This window comes from Littorina saxatilis, linkage group LG8 (assembly GCF_037325665.1).
Source record: "Littorina saxatilis isolate snail1 linkage group LG8, US_GU_Lsax_2.0, whole genome shotgun sequence".
Lineage (NCBI taxonomy): Eukaryota > Metazoa > Mollusca > Gastropoda > Littorinimorpha > Littorinidae > Littorina > Littorina saxatilis.
Genome location: NC_090252.1, coordinates 32,899,900 through 32,919,726, shown reverse-complemented (window position 1 = coordinate 32,919,726; position 19,827 = coordinate 32,899,900). Strand labels below are relative to the sequence as shown.

The following is a 19,827-nucleotide window of genomic DNA, read 5'->3' as shown; positions in this document are numbered from 1 at the left end:
AAAACCAGGTATATTCATGGAAAGGTCAGCCTTTCCCCTACTTTATTCAACCCACAGATTGATTTAACATAAAGAAGTGCCTAGACAGTTGTACTTACAACACAATGCCCCCCCCCCCCCCAAAAAAAAAAAAAAAAAAAAAAAAAAAATCCAAAACATAATCATTTTTTGCGTTTTTTTCCCCTCACGTATGTTCACCTATCGGTAGACTTACGTAGTATTTTAGAATATGGAAGGTATTCAAAAGCACAAAAAGTTGATTATCAAAAGCACTTGCTCCTTTGGTTTCTTTGGCCAAATGTGTGTGAGTGTGTGTGTGTACACGTGTGTGTGTGTGTGTGTGTGTGTGTGTGTGTGTGTGTGTGTGTTGTGCTGTGTTAGTGCGCGTGAGTCGTGTAAGTATATAGAAGCTAGTACACGGTATTAAGGATGCGAGTAGACGAGACGAGAATTAGTTACAAGAAAAAGAAAAAAGAGGTAACTGTTTCCCAATACGCATAGTTTCTTGCGTGTGTCAGATGGGTGGAGGTTGGGGTATAATGAAGTGGTCTTCAAGAACAGAGAAAGAGAGGAAACTCGTGTTTTCCCCCACTTGTTTATGATCGCTTGCGTTCAACGTGATAATATTGACGTTAAAAGGATTGAAGGGTGCGGGTTGGAAGAATGCCAGTTTTCACAAACGAACGCGGACAGTTAATCGTGTGATGATACTCCATTATCACATTTGTACCTAGAGGTCGAATATACCACAGGCGAACCGGAGGGAACGAACGCCCACGATCCCCAGACATCTAGTGCTACTGCGGATGCTGTCAACCCCACTTCACCACGTACGAAAGCTGCAGAACTAATTGGTAATAACCTCGATAATACTGAAGCCTAAATACATTTGGTTGAGCTTGTTGAACAGTTTTTCTCTGACACAGTTTGCTTAAGCCCGCTACTAACTTACAACCGAACCAAGCCAAACTAGGTCGGCGAACGTTTGGCGAACGTTACACCGTGCCTGGCCCGGTTCGGTGTACTAACCAGCGGCGAAACGTATCGGCGATATATACCGGTCATATGATCAAGAAGTATCACGTGAGAAGACTCGTGATCGGTCAACAGCGTTATAGCCATCAGTATTGTCACTCTTCAAGGATGAAGATACACAAATATTCAACGAATCAATGAAAATTCAGTTCGCCGATGACGCGCCGAATGTTTGCAGGAACCGCGAAGGTTACAGCTGCAACCAAAAAATAGGGGAATCTCCTGATTTGATGACGTCGCCGAACTTTCGCCGAACTAGTTTGGCGTGGTTCAGCTGTAGTTAGTAGCGGGCTTTAGACATAACATCTGATTACGTGTGCAGTTAAACAGAAAATGTCTTCTCTACATTCACTCACTTAACTGCTGACAAAAATACGATCCGCAACGAACATTATATGTTTGCTGTACGTTTTATGTTTTCTCCTGCTCTTTGAATACTACTGTTACTCAGTAATGAAGCGTAGTTTGCTCATCTAAATTAGTTGATGTTTACAAAATGAAATCCAGTATGATGGTCAGTTTGAGGCGAATTGTTTGTTTATAAAAGGTAAAAACATTGAAGATGTCAATTTACTCTCTTTCAGAAATACGGATACCGGTGACAGCTCTGATTGGTGTTTGCGGGTCACTTCTTGCTGTAATTTTTGTCGGGATAACGATCAAAGTTGCTCGACTTCTGTGTAAGAAATTTAAAGGTAAACCTCTCTCTCTCTCTCTCTCTCTCTCTCTCTCTCTCTCTCTCTCTCTCTCTCTCTCTCTCTCTCTCTCTCTCTCTCTCTCTCCCTCTCTCTCTTTCTCTCTTCTCTCTCTCTCTTCTCTCTCTCTTTCTCTGGGATTTTCTACTCCTCCCATTAACTGCAATCGATAGAGTATTTAACAATTCAAACAGTAGTTTGTGAACAGTGGGGTAAATTGTTCAAATCTGACGGCTATATTGTTCAGTATACCACACGGAGATTGCTACAAGATACCAGAACAAGGATAGAACATTCATTGTTGCTTCCATTCCATGGTCAATTTGTTGAGTTTTAACTGTTTTAACTGATTTGCAGACGTAGCATCAGTGCGTTTAATTGTTGGGTGTTTGTGGTTTTTAGTTGGCGGTATAAATACTATCTCAACCTTACCAAGCTGTAAAGGAATATATGGTTTGCCAACACACTAACGGAGATCTTCCGTCACACAAACGAAATCCCGCAAAATTCTCCGTTATTTTCGACAAGTAGTAATCATGTAATGTCATCCTCAGTGTTCAACATACATGATAAAGATGGTGTTTTAGGATCTTAGTCCAGAAAACGTTTGCTTTCTCACACTGTCGTCATAGGAAGACGAACATGTCCACCAGTGCAGGAAGACATTTTGCTCCAGGATAGGCACCATCCTCTCCCAGCACAACCTCAGAGACACCTGCCTGAAATCCCGTTCCATTACCAAGTCCCACCTCAAAGATCACGCTCAGTAGCTGCCCCAGAGAGAAACTCACGCCAACGGCGAAGTGATGTGTCCAACTTCTACGAGACTATCGATAACGAGCGGGGTGGAAGTAAGAAAAGTATTGTCATTTAAACCTGCTTTCGCTTTCCACACAAAAGGTTTATCTGCTTGCCATATTAATTTCTGCTACAAAATCTTATAAGACCGCGTGTGTAGGTAATTTCTCACCAATATGTAATATTGTTACACAAACACACATTGTACATCAGCGATCGGACAGGCAATATGTTTGCAAGTATTTCAGTCTTGACAATTTTAAGCGGTTAGTTAAATATACGTTTTGAAAGTGTGTGTGTATGTGTGAGGGGGAGGGGTGTATATGTGTGCACGAGCGCGCACGCGTGTGCGTGCGTGTGTGTGTGTGTGTGTGTGTGTGTTTCTCTCTCTCTCTCTCTCTCTCTCTCTCTCTCTCTCTCTCTCTGTCTCTCTTCTCTTTCTCTCTTTCTCTCTCTCTCTCTCTCTCTCTCTCTCTCTCTCTGTCCCTCACCCTCTTACTCTTCCTATCTACCTCCCTCCACCTTTTTTGTGTTCCACTCCAGGACAAAAACCAAATGTCGTTACATTGCAGATGCGCGTGTCAGTGTGTCGGCACCAGATGTCCGTGTATCAGGCCTGCCTGCAGACTACCTTCACCCCATTCCATCAGAACAGGAAGCCGTAGAAGCACGTGCAAACAACCCTCACTATGAAAACCGCCCCCTATATGAAAATTATTTCCATTCCTAGAATGTGGTGCCAAAGCCAACTCAGTACAGGTTTTCATGAATTATTTGGGGAGGGGGGGGGGGGACTCATGAATGTTTAATTTTTACATCTGAAGTTTACTTACGGCGGTAAAGAGTATAATGTCCATACTATGTTTTTTTCTGTTGAATTAACACAGATTAACGTTGAACTCGATGTTAACACTATCTTTACCACAACATGACAATTCATGTCTTTGATGACGTCCTATCCGATTTAAAAAAGTTGATGCGGCACTGTGATGACTGCATTTTTCAATTAAATTGCTTGAACTTTTTATCGAACAGTCTTTGACCCGGTCAGTACTATGGTATTGCATTTTATCTTAGAAGCCTAAATTAATTAAATGTGTGGTTTAAATTGATATTTTTATGATTAAAAAATATTGCATCGTAATCTTTTTCAATTTCTAAATCAAAAATCAAGTCCATCGGTTCTGTTCTTATAGAAAACATGCTCAAAACTCAGAAAAGTAGGTTCGTTGAGCTTGTGTTACCAAGGCAATGGGTCAGCGCTGTCTCGGCTGTAGCGTTTCGTCCAGCTCTTGACTGTCAGGTCTTGTGAACAAATGCAGTGCCTTCAGTTTATTATTATTTTGGCTGTGACGTTTACATGACGATTTTTTCTTTTTTTAATCAAGAATTTTACGTCATTGGTCGTTGTTTACATACATTCTCATTCATTTCACTGAAGAAGGGCGTGGCCCGAAAGTCTTTGGAACTTGGTGTTTACTGTGTTTTTTTCTAATTAATCAGTTTATTATTATGACTCAATGTATTATTTCTCTTTCCGAGACGATTGTTGTTGTTGTTAGAAATATCCATTATTTATAATTGAGATTTATTCGTGTTTTACATTGCTTTTTAATTGTCAGCTCGAAAATTCATGAAGAGTTATTTTGAGGCACATTCCTATTTGATGGATTTTTAGTGAAGAACAAATAGCTTCAACGAAATACGGTCGGTCAGCAGTAGGTTTCGTAATCCTCAGCCGGAAACGTCCCTTTGCATTTTCTTCATAAAGCAAAACATTGTATGGCCCAACTGTATGATATAACTCGGAAACAAAGGCCTTTCACTTAGATTTTATAATCATGATTGGAACCCTTTGTTACTTGAATGAGTCAACGACTGGTTTCTCACGCATTGTTTCAGTGATCAATTGATTTTGTTGTTGTTAACCTGATCAATAATGGGATGCCACATTGTCATCTCTACACTGAGAGTGTGTAACGAATACTTGAATGTTCTCACACTATGTGCAGTTTTAGTCCTTATGACACTGATTTCATTTAAAATAGTTCATCTGCACATGGAATCAACAGTTTGGCCGAAATGATATGGCACTTTCATTCAACGACGCCGACACGAGGGGATGGGGTGGTGGTGGTGGGGGGGGGGGAGGTGGGGTGGTGGTGGTGGGGGGGGGGGAGGTGGGGTGGTGGTGGGGGGGAGGAGGTGGGGTGGGATGGTGGTCACTGCCCTGGGGGGGCTTCCATTAAGGAGGGAGGGGGTTAATTGGCATTTAGACAGTAAGTTGTCCTTGGCAGGTGTCAAGTGACAGTTAACCTGGTGGGCAGATAGCCAGAACCCATGACATACACAGCCACTGATAATTCATACATCTGAATAGAACAAAGTGTATCTCAAATGTCTCATATGAAAGAAATCAACCATATTGTGCGGTGTGAACCGTTTGTAAATAGTTTTGTTTGTAGCTTTAGCTTACATCAATCTTTGTTGTGTGCCTATTGAACATTTGTCTGATTTTACCACCAACAAAGTTATTAGGTAATGAATGAATGTTTGTAAGGCCATGTATTTCTAACTTTTTTCTTCATCTAAATAAGATATATTGTATTGTTGTGTTTGACGTTGAAATTGGTTTAATATGCAGAATCTGTGGCGTAGAAACCACCCTTGAACTGTCAAATTTAATGTCACGATCAATTTTCTTCATTTTTGTTTTATTATATGTGTTTGTAGCGATCCTGCTTGGCATTGTGTCATTTTTGGTTAAAATCCATTGTATGCTTCAGGAAATATCTTCATGAGAATTGAGAAATTGATCTTATTTTAGCCTACGCAAACGTGACGTAATTAAGCTATTTCCAGCCATATCGGAAAGGCACGTTACAATAATTTAAATAGAAAAACATCATTACAACACGCGTGAACCAGGGAATAATATCACTTCCAAATAGGTCATGTGGTTGTAAATGATCGGGCAGAAACCCCATTGAACTACCCAACCCTTGTTTATCTCAATCTTGTCATGTTATCATTTTTCAAAATTCTGTAACAGAACATCTGTCCGATTAATTTCTCTCATTATTGTCACGATCACACTTGTTTCAGCACATTCTGAAATTATTGCAGACAAAATATTAGCAAAATGTCATCGGAGTCGATTGTAGGGGTCAATCGCTGTTGGATGTTTTTAACATAGAAAGGACGCAGTCTTCAAGGTTAGTTAGTTCGCAGTCCACAAAGTTGGCATGATTGTTGAAAGTGTTCGCCGGATATGTGTGTATATAACTATAGTGTGTATAGCGTATATGAATATTGTGTGAACAGTACATGTGGTGATTTTTGTCCGTATAGTTAATTGTTTTATGTAGGTTGTACATTTAATTGTTCTATTCTGTATATGTTCTTTTGCAAAGGGTCCAGAGCCATAGGTTAGACACTTAAAAATGTCCAGTTATTATTATCATAGTTAAAATCTCAGATTGGATATTTGCAAAAAAAATGGTATACCTAAAAAAACACCTTTTTCCGTTATCGTATTCAACACACGGGACAACGTTAATCCTCCCTTGAACCACACATTGATGTGGGATGATTTTCGTGTTTCTCAAGATCATATTATAGATCATCAAGTTATCAGCGCTAGAAGTCAAAACGTGTGTACATCTACAAACAAAAGAAAAGTTAACAGCAATGATACTTTTGTATAAATTTGCTTACCCTCTCGCAAATGAAACATTATTTATAAAACAATTGATCACCAACGTATATTGGCTTACATTGTCAGTGTTCTTTTGTTGATATTATTGTTATTTTGTACGATATTAAAGCATCATAGTGCGCAAAGTGATTTATATAGAGCAACTCGAGAAAACGAATTCATAAATTAATGTAATACTTACTTTAAAGTTTCCAGTAAATGCTTTCGTTTGATCATGTGACACCTGTACTTACTAACAATTATTGTTATTGTTTTATAGTTATTTTTGTCTTGTTCTTATACGTCAACTTAATTCCAGTAATAACTGTTACCATCACTGGCATTTGTTCACTGTAAATTCTTTTTGTTGATAGGTATGTGTAAAACCTTGTGAAGTTTATAATGCAGACTTGAAATAAAATCTTCTTTCTGTTTATGACAGCTGGCAACAAATCTGAGTGTGCTTGAAAGAACATGTGTGCTTGGTTTCGTGCGCGCCTCTGAGTGTGTGATTGTGTACGCGCGTGTGTGTGCGAGTGTGTGTGTGTGTGTGTGTGTGTGTGTGTGTGTGTGTGTGTGTGTGTTTGTGTGTGTGTGTGTGTGTGTGTGTGTGTGTGTGTGTGTGTGTGTGTGTGTGTGTGCCGTTTCGCCAAAAAAAGAGTTTAGAAAGAAACAAAACATTTGTTTAGTTAAGCTAGCTATATACATGGCATGGTTGATATGTCTGATGCAAAAACCATCTGCGTTAATAAACTCGGCAATCAAAATATCGCCATACATTTTGTACCCAAACTTAGACAATATTATCGAACGTTCTTATCCACACTTTGTACGCCCTTAAAGCATAGTTAATGAACTGTAGTACACTCTTTGACTGCAATTTATATACATTATATGGTCAAACGCGTCATTTTTAATATCCGTATAAGGTAAAAGGTGATATACAGCTTTGGAAAAACCGGGTAAACCATTAAGTAATTATCTGAGCATGTGCAATTGTTGTCAAAAGTCGGCAAAATTCATTAATGTTTTATTTTTAGCCGCTCAGGAATCTTCAATGACCAACGTGAAGAAATAAAATGGACCCCAAACAAAAGGAGATTAATTTACCGGTTCGAATCAAAATGTCCAGCTCAACCACATGAGAATGTTTCCACACCATCTATCTATATTTGTTGTCATGGTCTTGGAGAAAAGGATATTTCTTGCATTATGCTCGTTTGCAACTGAAATATACACACAAGAGAAACCTTAAACGCTTAAGTTCTATCGTCTGCATCAAACAAGGTGGACAGGGTACTTGTGTCGTGAGAACTGGCTGACAGCGACGAGTAATGGTGATTTTGCACAATGAAGAGAATTTCTAATCAGGCACTTATTTTCGGTATCCTTATCGGTACGTGTTGCAAAATCGTTTCTTTTTACTTTACACCAGGTTTACCGCATGCTGTCATTAGTTGTGAACGTCAGCGAATCAGACGGAAACTTCGCGCGACACAAACTCGTTTTGTCACCGAAGAGAGCGACCTTGGCATTGGTGACTTCAAATGTTCTAAAAAAATTGTATTTGTTTTTAAAATACGTCATGTTTAAAAGATGTGCTGTTTCTTCAGATTTGTGCGATGTGAGCCCAATTTGTGGTTTATGCAACGATTAGAATAGAAGCTGAGAAATATGCAGTGGAAAGATTTGACTACTTTCAAGCGCGGGCTTACCAAAAAATGCACACTGTGAACACACTTCCTGAGGCCCTGTCTGGGATGTAAATAGACGAAGCATTGAGTCCAAAAAACAACAACACGTAACCGCAAAAAGAGTGTACTAAAGAAATAACACAATGTTCTATGGTAACTCACGTTAGGAATCCCTCGCGACTTTCTTTGTTTAGTGGGGCACTGAGAGTAAGTGTCCCACTATATATAAACAAAGAAAAACTCTCGGGATTCCCAATGTGAGTTAAACATAGAACATTGTGTAATCTCTATTTCTTTCATCATGTAACAGTTTTTGATATCTGTCTATCCTGAGTGTTGATGAGTTTTATGTAGTACCTTAGTTATTTTTTGTCGGGTTGATTTTTGGGGTAGAGCGTCTGTCGGGTGACCACTGTAAAATAAATCGTCCGTTGGAAAAGTGTGCCAGCTAGCCCAAGCTCATTAACTTTGACTACATGGACAAGTTTTAATAAAACGACATAGATATGAGTTTTTGTTTAATTTGGTTACAAAAAGGGTGGACATATTATTCTTGCCGAGTTTATGAGGATTTTGTTTTTATAATTCAGTCTCACGCAGTACATAGACAGAAAAAACCCATTCATTCTTAGATACTGACATTTCAAATATTAATTTATTGTTCTGATGGCATGCAAAAAAACACATCATAGAGTACTATACAACTTCAAGTGCGGATGCTGGACAAGAATATTAAAACTCAACACAAAAAATGCAGAATCAAAAGACGAATATATAATTAACATCCTATTACAATATTACACAAATACTGTTCGGAATACAGTGGGAAAACATATTTGAGCACAGGTATCTACAAGTTAGTATCCGCCTTCATTGGCTCTGTCGACGCCCGTTTTTAACAGCTTGCCTCCCTTTACATAATGAACCTTCCATAGAGCGTCGTCGCCTCAAACTAAATCTTCAAAATCTCCAAACTGTTTGGAATGATGGGTAGGGAAATTCTTTCATGAAATTACGTCAGCACCTCTCGGCGATTTGTCAATGTATTTCGGAGCTAGACTACCAAAATGATGTCGGTCACACAAGAAATGCATGCTACTTGAGTTTGCTTTCAAACCTGATACGAAGTGAACGGGAGCATAAGGTCAGTTATTAACTTGACTGACCTCGAACAGTGAGATCGACAAAACGTACCGTACACAAAAGCGAAGGGAGAAACTCGACAACCGACGAGTTGATTCAAACACATGCTCGAGAAGACACTTGTCAAAATTACTAACAGTTGATAGAGCGTCTGAAAGCGAAGTCGATACTCAGGGCGGTCACGGGTTCGATCCGAATCTCTTAGCAGTAAAGAATATTGTTTCAATTTTGTTGTTGCATTGTTTCCACATTTATATATATTTGTTTAATATTATACATGTACACCTTTTAAGGGTTTAAGTGATGTATAGCTACATAAGGTACGCCTGAGCTATCAAAGCCCTTTCCTGTGATGGCTTCAAGTAGAACAGACGAAAGTGTTTTGGCTAGGCAACACACTGGTCACACTTATATAACGCATATCCACCTGCTTAAAAAAGAAGAGGCACCATGGTGCCATACCTGTGATGATAGTTTTACTATGAGCTATTTTCTCACCGAATGCGCTGATCTGTATGATTTACGAGTGAAGTCTTTTGATATCTCTATTTTGAAACATATTTTTACGGAGGCCAGCTCTACATCTCTCTTTGGATTTTTAAGGGAGTCTGGCCTTTATTTTAAGATTTGAATTTTAAAAACCCTTGACACGTAGGGTTTCGATTTAGCTTTTGTGTTCCCTTCGGGGATGTTCCTGATTTTTGTTTATTGAAATTGGTTTAATTTAAACATGTGTAATGTCAAACTTGTGGGGTCCTGATTTGGCCTATATGGTCCGCTGGACCCAAAAAGCAACAACAATCAATCAATTGAATATAGCATTTATCCGGCAAAGGGTCGCATAATTATCAAGTACCTGTGATGAACTATTTCCCGTAATTACTCATTCTATTCTTATTAAGATCAGCTTTTGAAGAAATCCTAATTAAAGATTGCATCACCGCGCGTCGACTCGACGTAATGGTGGTAAACTACTTCTAGTTTAATGCACTTCTGATGATTGTGAGGCATAAGCGTGTTCTATTTCTGACTGCTTTATAAAAATTGCAAAAAATAATCTGAAATCTCAAGGCAAAAACAGATTCACAGACACACTCAAATTGCTTATTGTTGGAAAGCTCCGAACTTTCCAAGAAGCAAACGAGAGGGTCTCTGCACAATAACGTGGATCACAAAGAAAATCTGACTGAAGTTTTAAATCTCTCTAGCTGTTTTATATATATTCGTCAAAGAATCTCCTTCAGGTTTGTTTGTTTCTTTCATGCTGAGTGTCCTATCGTTAAAATAGAAGGGTTTTTATATGAAGGTAGTTATAATATACTCATTGAGTGCAATGCAATTAAAAGCACAAAAATAGTATGAACAATTTTGTACATTAAAGACGTTTTTCCTAAAACCTACGGCAGACTGTTGCATTTTGATCTTACTCCTGTGGCAATAGCAGCAGTTTTTGTGTGAGAGAGGCGGAGGCAGCTACTGAAGTCCTTGTGCAACTCTGATGACCAGAGGAAGAGGGGGATTAACAGTCAGTGGGTTAGCTAGAAGGTGTATATGTCGTGCCGAATTCACGGAATTGCCGAATTCGCGGAATCGGCAACATTTTTGCCCATTTCGCGTAATCGGCAAAACGCTGCCCATTACGTGAAATCGGCAGCGTTTTGCCGAAAATGCGGAAAGGCTTCTAAAATTTGCCCATTTCGCAAAAGCGGCAGCCAGTCTGTTACCAGAACATTGCATTGATGTTCCCTTATCTCCCTATTATGGTTTGTGTTGGTCTGTGTCGAGCATAACTCCGGAAATGCACGAAAACTACACTTTCTGCAATAACTTGCCATAACTTATCGATTATTGCGATATCTATCCATTGGAGTATCTAGTTGTCTAAGTGTGATGATATCCCAGGCATTTGAGAACTTTAAAACCAAAAAGTGGCTGCCGATTTCGCAAAATGGGCAAATTTTAGAAGCCTTTACGCGATTTCGGCAAAACGCTGCCGATTTCACGTATTGGGCAGCGTTTTGCCGATTACGCGAAATGGGCAAAAATGTTGCCCATTACGCGGAATCGGCAATTACGTGAATTCGGCACGACATATACATGCAATGACTGATTACACTTATTGACTGTAATAAATATGTAAGAGGTTCACATTTACATGTGTACATAACAGTTTAAATCTTGAAATGTATATTCATTTATTCCAGTTTGTGCAGAGTCACTTTGTAAAGATGTTGTTTAGTAAAATTTCTGATTATCTCCCCCTGCACTACTCCTTAGCCAAATCTCTGTAATTGAGGATAACTCTGGTGTGACCAATGTGCTTGTCTTCCCCTGCCACTGAACTTGTCTGTCTTGTATATGGATACAACATTTCTAATTATTAATGCAGTTTTTGTGTTAAACATTTAAAGTTTAGTATTTTGAAATTTTCTTCCATGTTATTAATGAATATTTAGAGTATTTTGAGGCACTAAAAGTAGTTGAGTGTAAAAAACTAGTTTCGTCTGGCTGCAGGAGAAGAGAGTGAGTATCTTGCAATTCTGGAACTTCCCTCTTCCCTTTGACTCCAAGAGAAGAGCACGTTTTTAGTGATGATGATCATGGCTCTTTCCATATGCCTGCTTTGATAGAACTTTAGATATGTTTGTGTTCTTTTATTCATTCTTGTATTTATGTATGAAATTGTTGTTTTAGGACTGTGTTTTTAGGATTTTCTAATGTATTTGTTTTGGTTTTCTGGAAGATCTACATGCTAGGTAGTTTCCAGACAACAGAAAGTGGAAAACGTTATTTTGTTCACAAACTATTTTCTTCTCTTATTGCTAGTCTGAACAGAAACGTTTTCTTTAGAATGATTGTATTGTTTGGCAAATTATGTGGTGAATCTTCGAGTTTTACTGATAATCCTATGGCGGTCTGGAAGAGGAAGATTTCCCGCCATAGAGCTGTGTTTATTTTTAGAATCATAAGTAGACCGGATATAGCATTGCTGGGTCAAGGTTGTAAGAGTGTTTCCGGTGTAAAAAAAAAGCAGACGACAACAGATTCAGAACATTACCCGCTATTACGAGTTAGTCGTGTGACAGAGAGTTTTCTTGCACACGAGATTGTAGATTTCTCACGACGGCGTCGTAATAGCGGGTAGTGTTTTATGACATTACAATGCATGTTTTCAGCTGTACTGTTGTACTACAAATGCTGTCATGTGGCCGAGGGCATACCTGATGAGGCTGGTGTCGCACAATTTGCCTTGAGGTGTGTTTCAGTCTGACGTTTATTAGTATGATTGTAACATGTTTACTTTATTATTGAGTTACATGCCTCTAAACTTGGATCTGTTATTAAACTGTTTGTATGCAGTACTTGATTGCATTTTCCATGCAGTTGTGTAATTGATGGTGATGTGTATTAGTCATCACTATTGATGATCCATTTTTCCTACATGCTATTGTTTTTGCATTCATTGTTTGACACTTTCAATAATGATGGTTACTTGCTGCCATTACTTATTTGCGCTGCATTGTGTTACAGGTTTTTTATTGAGGGTTTTCCGGTTATCCTTTTTCGTCCGGAGTTTTCGGCATCCTGAATAAACTGTACTGTTCAACTTCCAATGGTGTCTGGTGACTTGACTAGATGGATGTTCACATATACATGAGATCTTGCAGAACACAATGGCTCAGCAAATTATGGCAAATACTACAACCATAACACATATCATTTTAGTTAATATGGGTCATGATGATGATGATGATGATGATGATGATGATGATGATGGCATTAACATTAAAGGTGATGATGATGATAGTGATGATGGTGATGTGATGATGATCATCATAATAAAGATGACGACGATGATAATGATGATGATGATGATGATGATGATGATGATGATGATGATGATGATTTAACTGCCGTTTTGGCACAAGCATCTCTGCGGTGTTGGCGAGTTAAATCAACAACAAATAACAAGAAACAAGGGTGATCTGTTGTCTTGGACGACGACGACAGCAACGTTAAACCAAAAGGCCAAGGTCTCCCAAATAGTTGCTGACATTTCTGTGGAAACAAAAGAAGAAACACGTCGCGTATGGCGAAAATACATTTAGTCAAGCTCAGTCGAACTCACAGAATGAAACTGAACGCATTGCATTTTTTTCCGCAATACCGTACACTCGTAGCATCGTCTGTCCACCGCTCGTGGCAAAGGCAGTGAAATTAACAATCCAGAAAAGCGCGGTAGCGGTTGCGCTGAGGAGGATAGCACGCTTTTCTATATCTCTATTCTTTTTAACTCTCTGAACGTGTTTTTAATCCAAACATATCATATCTATATGTTTTTGGAATCAGGAACGGACAAGGAATAAGATGAAATTGTTTTTAAATCGATTTCGGAAATTTAATTTTAATCATAATTTTTATATTTTTAATTTCCAGAGCTTGTTTTTAATCCGAATATAACATATTTCTATATTTTTTTTAATCAGAAAATGATGAAGAATACGGAAACGTAATTTTGGATCGTTTAATAAAAAAATAATTTTAATTACAATTTTCAGATTTTTAATGACCAAAGTCATGAATTTGTTTTAAAGCCTCCAAGCTGAAATGCAATACCAAAGTCCGGCCTTTGTCGAAGATTGCTTTGCCAAAATTTCGATCAATTTGATTGAAAAATGAGGGTGTGACAGTGCCGCCTCAACTTTTACAAAATGTCGGATATGACGTCATCAAAGACATTTATCGAAAAAAGGAAAACAAAATGTCTGGGGATATCATACTCAGGAACTCTCATGAAAAATGTCATAAAGATCGGTCCAGTAGTTTACTCTGAATCGCTCTACACACACACACACACACACACACACACACACACACACACACACACACACACACACAGACACACAGACACACATACACCACGACCCTCGTCTCGATTCCCCCCTTGACTAAATGTAAAAAGAAGAAAAAGTATTGCGCAGACGATAAAGACCAATCATAATCACGTATTTACAATACACACTGTGGATATATTTTAGAATACATTTTGTGAGGTCAAATGATGCTGCAGAATTACTGAAGGCTAAACAAAGTTTTGAATACAATGGTGAATACACACACAAGAACACATGCTGCAGAATCGGATCACTAAAAATTATCAGTCAGATGTACGTGTCAGGGAATATTAATTCCTCTCCCTTCGCCCGGGCTTGGAACCGGCAGGACTCGTAGTTTTGTCCTGGCGGGATTACCTCTGCTTTCCACACAGCTGTCTGATTCATTCCTAATATAAATGGAGAATGAGAGAGTGTCATTTAACATTTCCAAATCAACAACCAGTAACTATGATGTAACTTAATGTCATAAGACTTGAAATATATTAACGTGATAATTCAGACTCATGTTAAATACATTAACAGACCTATGATAATATTGGCGATAAATTCGTTGACACCCGTACAATCAAAAAGCGGCTACCAAAAGTACAACTGTGTTCATTAGCATTATTTTTAACTAAAGAATTTTCTTTTGTTTGACTTAACTGCATCAGAAAAGAAATTAAGAATATGTTTTGTTTTGGATGACGTCTAAAATAATCAGATGTATATGCGGTTAGAAATGTCCGTTAAATGTCTAAGTTCGCCATTTTGTGTGACAGATTGACACTTGCATGATCCAGACTTTTGTCATTCTCTCTTTTCTTCCTCCTCCCCTCAGACACACACACACAAACACACATATAAACATACACACAAACACACACACACACACACACACATACACACACACACACACACACACACACACACACACACACACACACACGTACAAACGCATACTTGAGGTCGACAAACTACAAATTTAAATTTGGATCGTCACGCGAAACTTCGCTTCGTCAGAACTAAAGTACAGAGCGTCACAAAATGTCGCATTTTGACAGGACATAATGAGACGTTTACACCCAAGAAGTTTGTAACTGTCGTATCGCGGTGTTTTGCTAGGTGCTTGTGGTGTTATGAACATGACCAGGAAAAGTAAATAGCTTATACTAGTGTGGTGTAAGCTAATAAATCTCAAACATAAACAGCAACAATTTCTAAGAGAAACCAAGGGAATATTTTCATAACTGTTCAAACGGGTTGAGTTACGCGAAAGATTGATTAACACCCCTGAAAGTAGAAAGTCTCAGTGAGAGCATCCATTTTCATTCTTCGGATAAGATTGTCGATTATGATTTTGGGCTCTTTGATCAATTTTTGAGTCGGACTTTTGAATGTATCGGATAGAAACGTGATCGGTTAAAATAAAACAGCAGCTTTTTTTCTGTGCTAGTAGACAACAAGAATTCGAAAACGAGCACTATTTCGTCGTATCTGCAGTGCTCCTTACCATGTGCATTAACAAACCCATGATTAAAACACAGATATACAGAGAAAGCTCAAAGCGTACTTTTGTTTTACCATTCTAGATCTGACATCTTAACTTTATTGAAAGTATAAGGTTTTACCTTCAAATTCAACAACGGAGTATTTCCAGCACCAATTAGTCAAACGCTAATCTAGAGGTCTTTCTTTATTTCTTTCTTTATTTGGTGTTTAACGTCGTTTTCAACCGTTCAAGGTTATATCGCGACGGAGGGAAGGGGGGTGATGGGATAGAGCCACTTGTCAATTGTTTCTTGTTCACAAAAGCACCAATCAAAAATTGGGAGAATGCAAGTTTCCAGTACAAAGGACTTAACATTTCTTACATACTGCTTGACTAAAATCTTTACAAACATTGACTATATTCTATACAATAAACACTCAACAAGGGTAAAAGGAGAAACAGAATCCGTTAGTCGCCTCTTACGACATGCTGGGGAGCTTTGGGTAAATTCTTTCTCGTCCCAACCAATATGGGACTCCCCCTAACCCGCGGGGGGCAAAATCTAGAGGTAGCTGTCAGTCGTCTCCTGATAGCATTGGGAATCTACTTTTTGAAGACTTTGTACGCGTTGCTTTCTTGCATTTCTAGAGATTGAGTTAAGTTGTGAAGATTGTCTCCCTTTACCTGCTTTTTGATGGCCGCAGGAGCGGTCATCTATTGCAATGGGTTCGGAGATCTGACATGTCTCGTTTTGTTACCGTTCTCACGAGATCAGTTACAGGTTTCTCTCTCTCTCTCTCTCTCTCTCTCTCTCTCTCTCTCTCTCTCTCTCTCTCTCTCTCCCTCTCTCTCTGTATCAGTGTATGTATGTCTTTGTCTGTGTCTCCCTCTGAGTCTCTCCGCTTCTGTCTTTCTATGTCTGTCTCTGTTTATGTGTGTGTCTCTCTCTCGCTCTCGCTCTCTCTCTCTCTCCCATCCGACTCCTGGCACACAGGTCAAAGCAGAGGTTAACTTGAGTGCACGTGTACCTAGCAGGAGGGGGGTGATTCGGGTCAGAAGTGGGGTAAAGCACTTTGGTCTTCAGTCTTTGGGTTATAGCTTTCAGTGGAGAAGATGCCAACATGAAATTGCACTATGCTCTACTATTTATTGATGGCCGCCCTCTTTCTTCAATTAGCTGAGGGCGGTGAACATGTGTCGTTGTTTGCCGTTCTCATGAAACATAAGTAATCAATTTATCCACTTGATTATATTCACAACAGGGACCTATCACTCTTCTTTGCATGTTTTTATGCCTACGGATTTTCAAATACTCTGCAACACATGTAACCCAAATTCAACATGTGCCCGTACAATACCGCTTCTTTTATGAAAACATTGCTTCGGCCATGTTGATTTTAATCAACCAATTTTCTTGTTGTTCTTCAGCTTTACCTTGAACATAATTATGGAAGTTTTAAAAATTGCGGTTTTATTTAAAAACTGTCCGGTACAGTTGTGTTCTGACACTTTCAAAAAGCGATTGCCGGGCGTTGTGACATTATGGTCTTTTTGAAGTAGATAGGTTGCGAGCCTGTCTCTCTTTATTTGTTTTTATCATTGAGAACATGTTGTAACTGCAAACACACCAAAAAAAACACACGGTCAAAGAACACGTGTTCATTGATACGCACATACTACCGTTCCGCTATTCGATTTTAAGGGTGGCTTCAACCAAGAGAGAAACAAAATCTACAAAGAGTGTCTTTCATTACTTGTTCAAAGTTTTTATTTGTTACAAAGTTTGCAGTATGTGTCGGATTAAACACGAGTACAAATGTTGCACAAGTTACATCCCCGTAGGCAGTTAAAAAATGGTAAGCGCATACTTGATCTTGCAAAAAATAATAGACTTCGGATAGCTGTTTGTTTAGTGTTGTCTTTCAATAGGGTACTTACCTTTATGTTTACTGTCAGAGGTTCGGAGATTCCTTTTCGGGTTGATTGTAGATTATTCGACCGACGGTAATATCTACACGAAAAGAAGAAACACACACACACACACACACACACACACACACACACACACACACACACACACACACACACACACACACACACACACGCACACACAAACACCCACATTAACTCGAGATTGGTGCAAGGCATAAAGTGGACATTATTTTGTCTGCTGACATAAAAACAGTAAGTGAAAAGCAGATTGACGTCAGCAAGTTACGTATCTCGTAACATCCCGTTTACTTGTTATCGTTATCTGCAGATTCATGATTATTACATCTATTCAATTCATCCTTCGTGGACCTGCATAGTTTGCTTTTCTGAACGCATAATCAATATTTTAATTGCGGTGGGATGTGGGCCAAAGGGAAAAGGGCACACATAACTTACATCAGACAAAGAAGCACGAGACACACCAGAAGCCCCAGTGTTGTGATAGACAAAAAGAACGTGGCCTTCGCAAAGAAGCATTCTTCGTCTGCACACAGAATGCATAAATCGAAATTAAAAGCCACTAAGAATATCAATGAAAGGCACAAAAACAAAAATGACTACGAGCTTAAATTGTAATCCAAGAAGCACTTTCAAATGTAGTAAAGAGGTTGTTTCTCTTTGCCTAAAATGTCAGTCTGTACGTCAAACAAAGGAGCTTAAACTCAATCGCCAGCCACAAATCGTCTGAAAACAACAAAATCCAGCACGTTTTCTGCTGATCTGAAGCACTTGAAAGAAAATTAGGACGATTAATGTACGAATAAATGATCCTTGGACATGCATATCATACGCAGTTCAAAGGTGCAAAGTGATAGGTTTTTATTTGGTGAAAGATACCCCTCGCGGGATACACATGACAGTTCCTCTATTGAGGGCATCCTCAAATGAATAGAATCAAATCAGAACAGCATAACCATTTTGACTAAAGTGATGCTGGTTTAAATAATGAGCGCATCATTATCAATCACCTCACTTTCAGATTTTAATTTTGATGTGAGAACTTACTTTGACAACTACTCGAAACTGACAAAACGAACGTACTGTTTAGGGAGCAGTACTGCTGTCTGCTGAAAAAGATTCACTATCACAGCACACGTTATATCTAATGTACAATGTTAGCTCAGTTCATGTTCATGTGATGACACACTTGTGCGTGCCACAGTGGTGGATGTCTTGAAGGATAGAGCAAACGAGAAGAAAAAGAAGATGGGATGACACTTACCGTGCGTGTCTGTTGTTTCTCCGTCCGCATTATTCGGCAAGTGAGGTTTGGTTGATTCTGTTGTAACAGTGGATGATTGTTCGCTATGTTTAGTTGTGGCTATGACAAAAATACAACAAAAACTTTGACATTGTTCTTTTTTTCTGAACTAGAGTCTGAAAATGAGACAAGGTAATTCTGATCAAAACAAAATTAATGGCAAGTTCACGTTTAGGCCGATACATTATTGCAAATGATAAAAATCGCTCCACTAGACTCCGGAAAGACTAAAAAAAACACATTCCACACTTGTATTATTTGGACAAGACGGCATAACAAACACTGATGAAGGTTTTGATTGTATTGTATTGCAAGCCAAATTTTGTGTATACAAATGTAGAATAAATAAAGTAAAGCCAACATTGAACATTTTTGTAAAGGAACTGGCCTACACATACAAGATCGATAAACATATCCACTGTACATAATTGAATTATGAAAAATTTAGGCTAAAGTGGGCTTCATATTTTACCCTTGTAGAACAGCACTTATTATAATTGATTGTTTGTTGAATTAAATATGTTTTTATCCGTCATATCCACTCTATTATCATCTGACTTCCATGCATAAGACATAAGACATAAGACATAAGACTTTATTTCAACCATGTGCAGTACACTAGGGACATGTTTTGGCCAGAGTACAATCAATCAATCCATACACACCCTTCCACAAATTGTAAAATTCCCTGAATAAAACATCTTTGAAGAAAACAAAACAAAAAACATTCACAGATTTGAATATCATGATCTTTACATACTTTCATTTTCATATAAAAACGTTACAAGCTGCAAGAAAGAGAGAGAGAGTGAGAGAGAGAGAGAGAGAGAGAGAGAGAGAGAGAGAGAGAGAGAGAGAGAGAGAGAGAGAGAGAGAGAGAGAGAGATAGAGAGAGAGAGATAGAGAGAGAGATAGAGAGATAGAGATAGAGAGAGAGAGATAGAGAGACAGAGACAGAGAGACAGAGAGAGACAGAGAGAGAGTCAGAGACAGACAGCCAGAGAGAAATACAGTAAGAGATAGACAGTGAGAGATAGATAGATAGATAGATAGAGAGAGAGTGTGTGTGTGTGTGTGTGTGTGTGTGTGTGTGTGTGTGTGTGTGTGTGTGTGTGTGTGTGTGTGTGTGTGTGTGTACAACGC

General features: G+C 38.7%; 1 long non-coding RNA gene across 1 annotated transcript; it reads left to right on the top strand.

The window, feature by feature from the left end:
* The first annotated feature begins 734 nt into the window (after positions 1-734).
* LOC138972270 (uncharacterized) lies at positions 735-3,298 on the top strand. Its single transcript, XR_011457522.1, has 4 exons — positions 735-854; positions 1,620-1,730; positions 2,363-2,581; positions 3,101-3,298. It is a non-coding gene; the product is annotated as an uncharacterized lncRNA (long non-coding RNA).
* Positions 3,299-19,827: the final 16,529 nt, after the last annotated feature.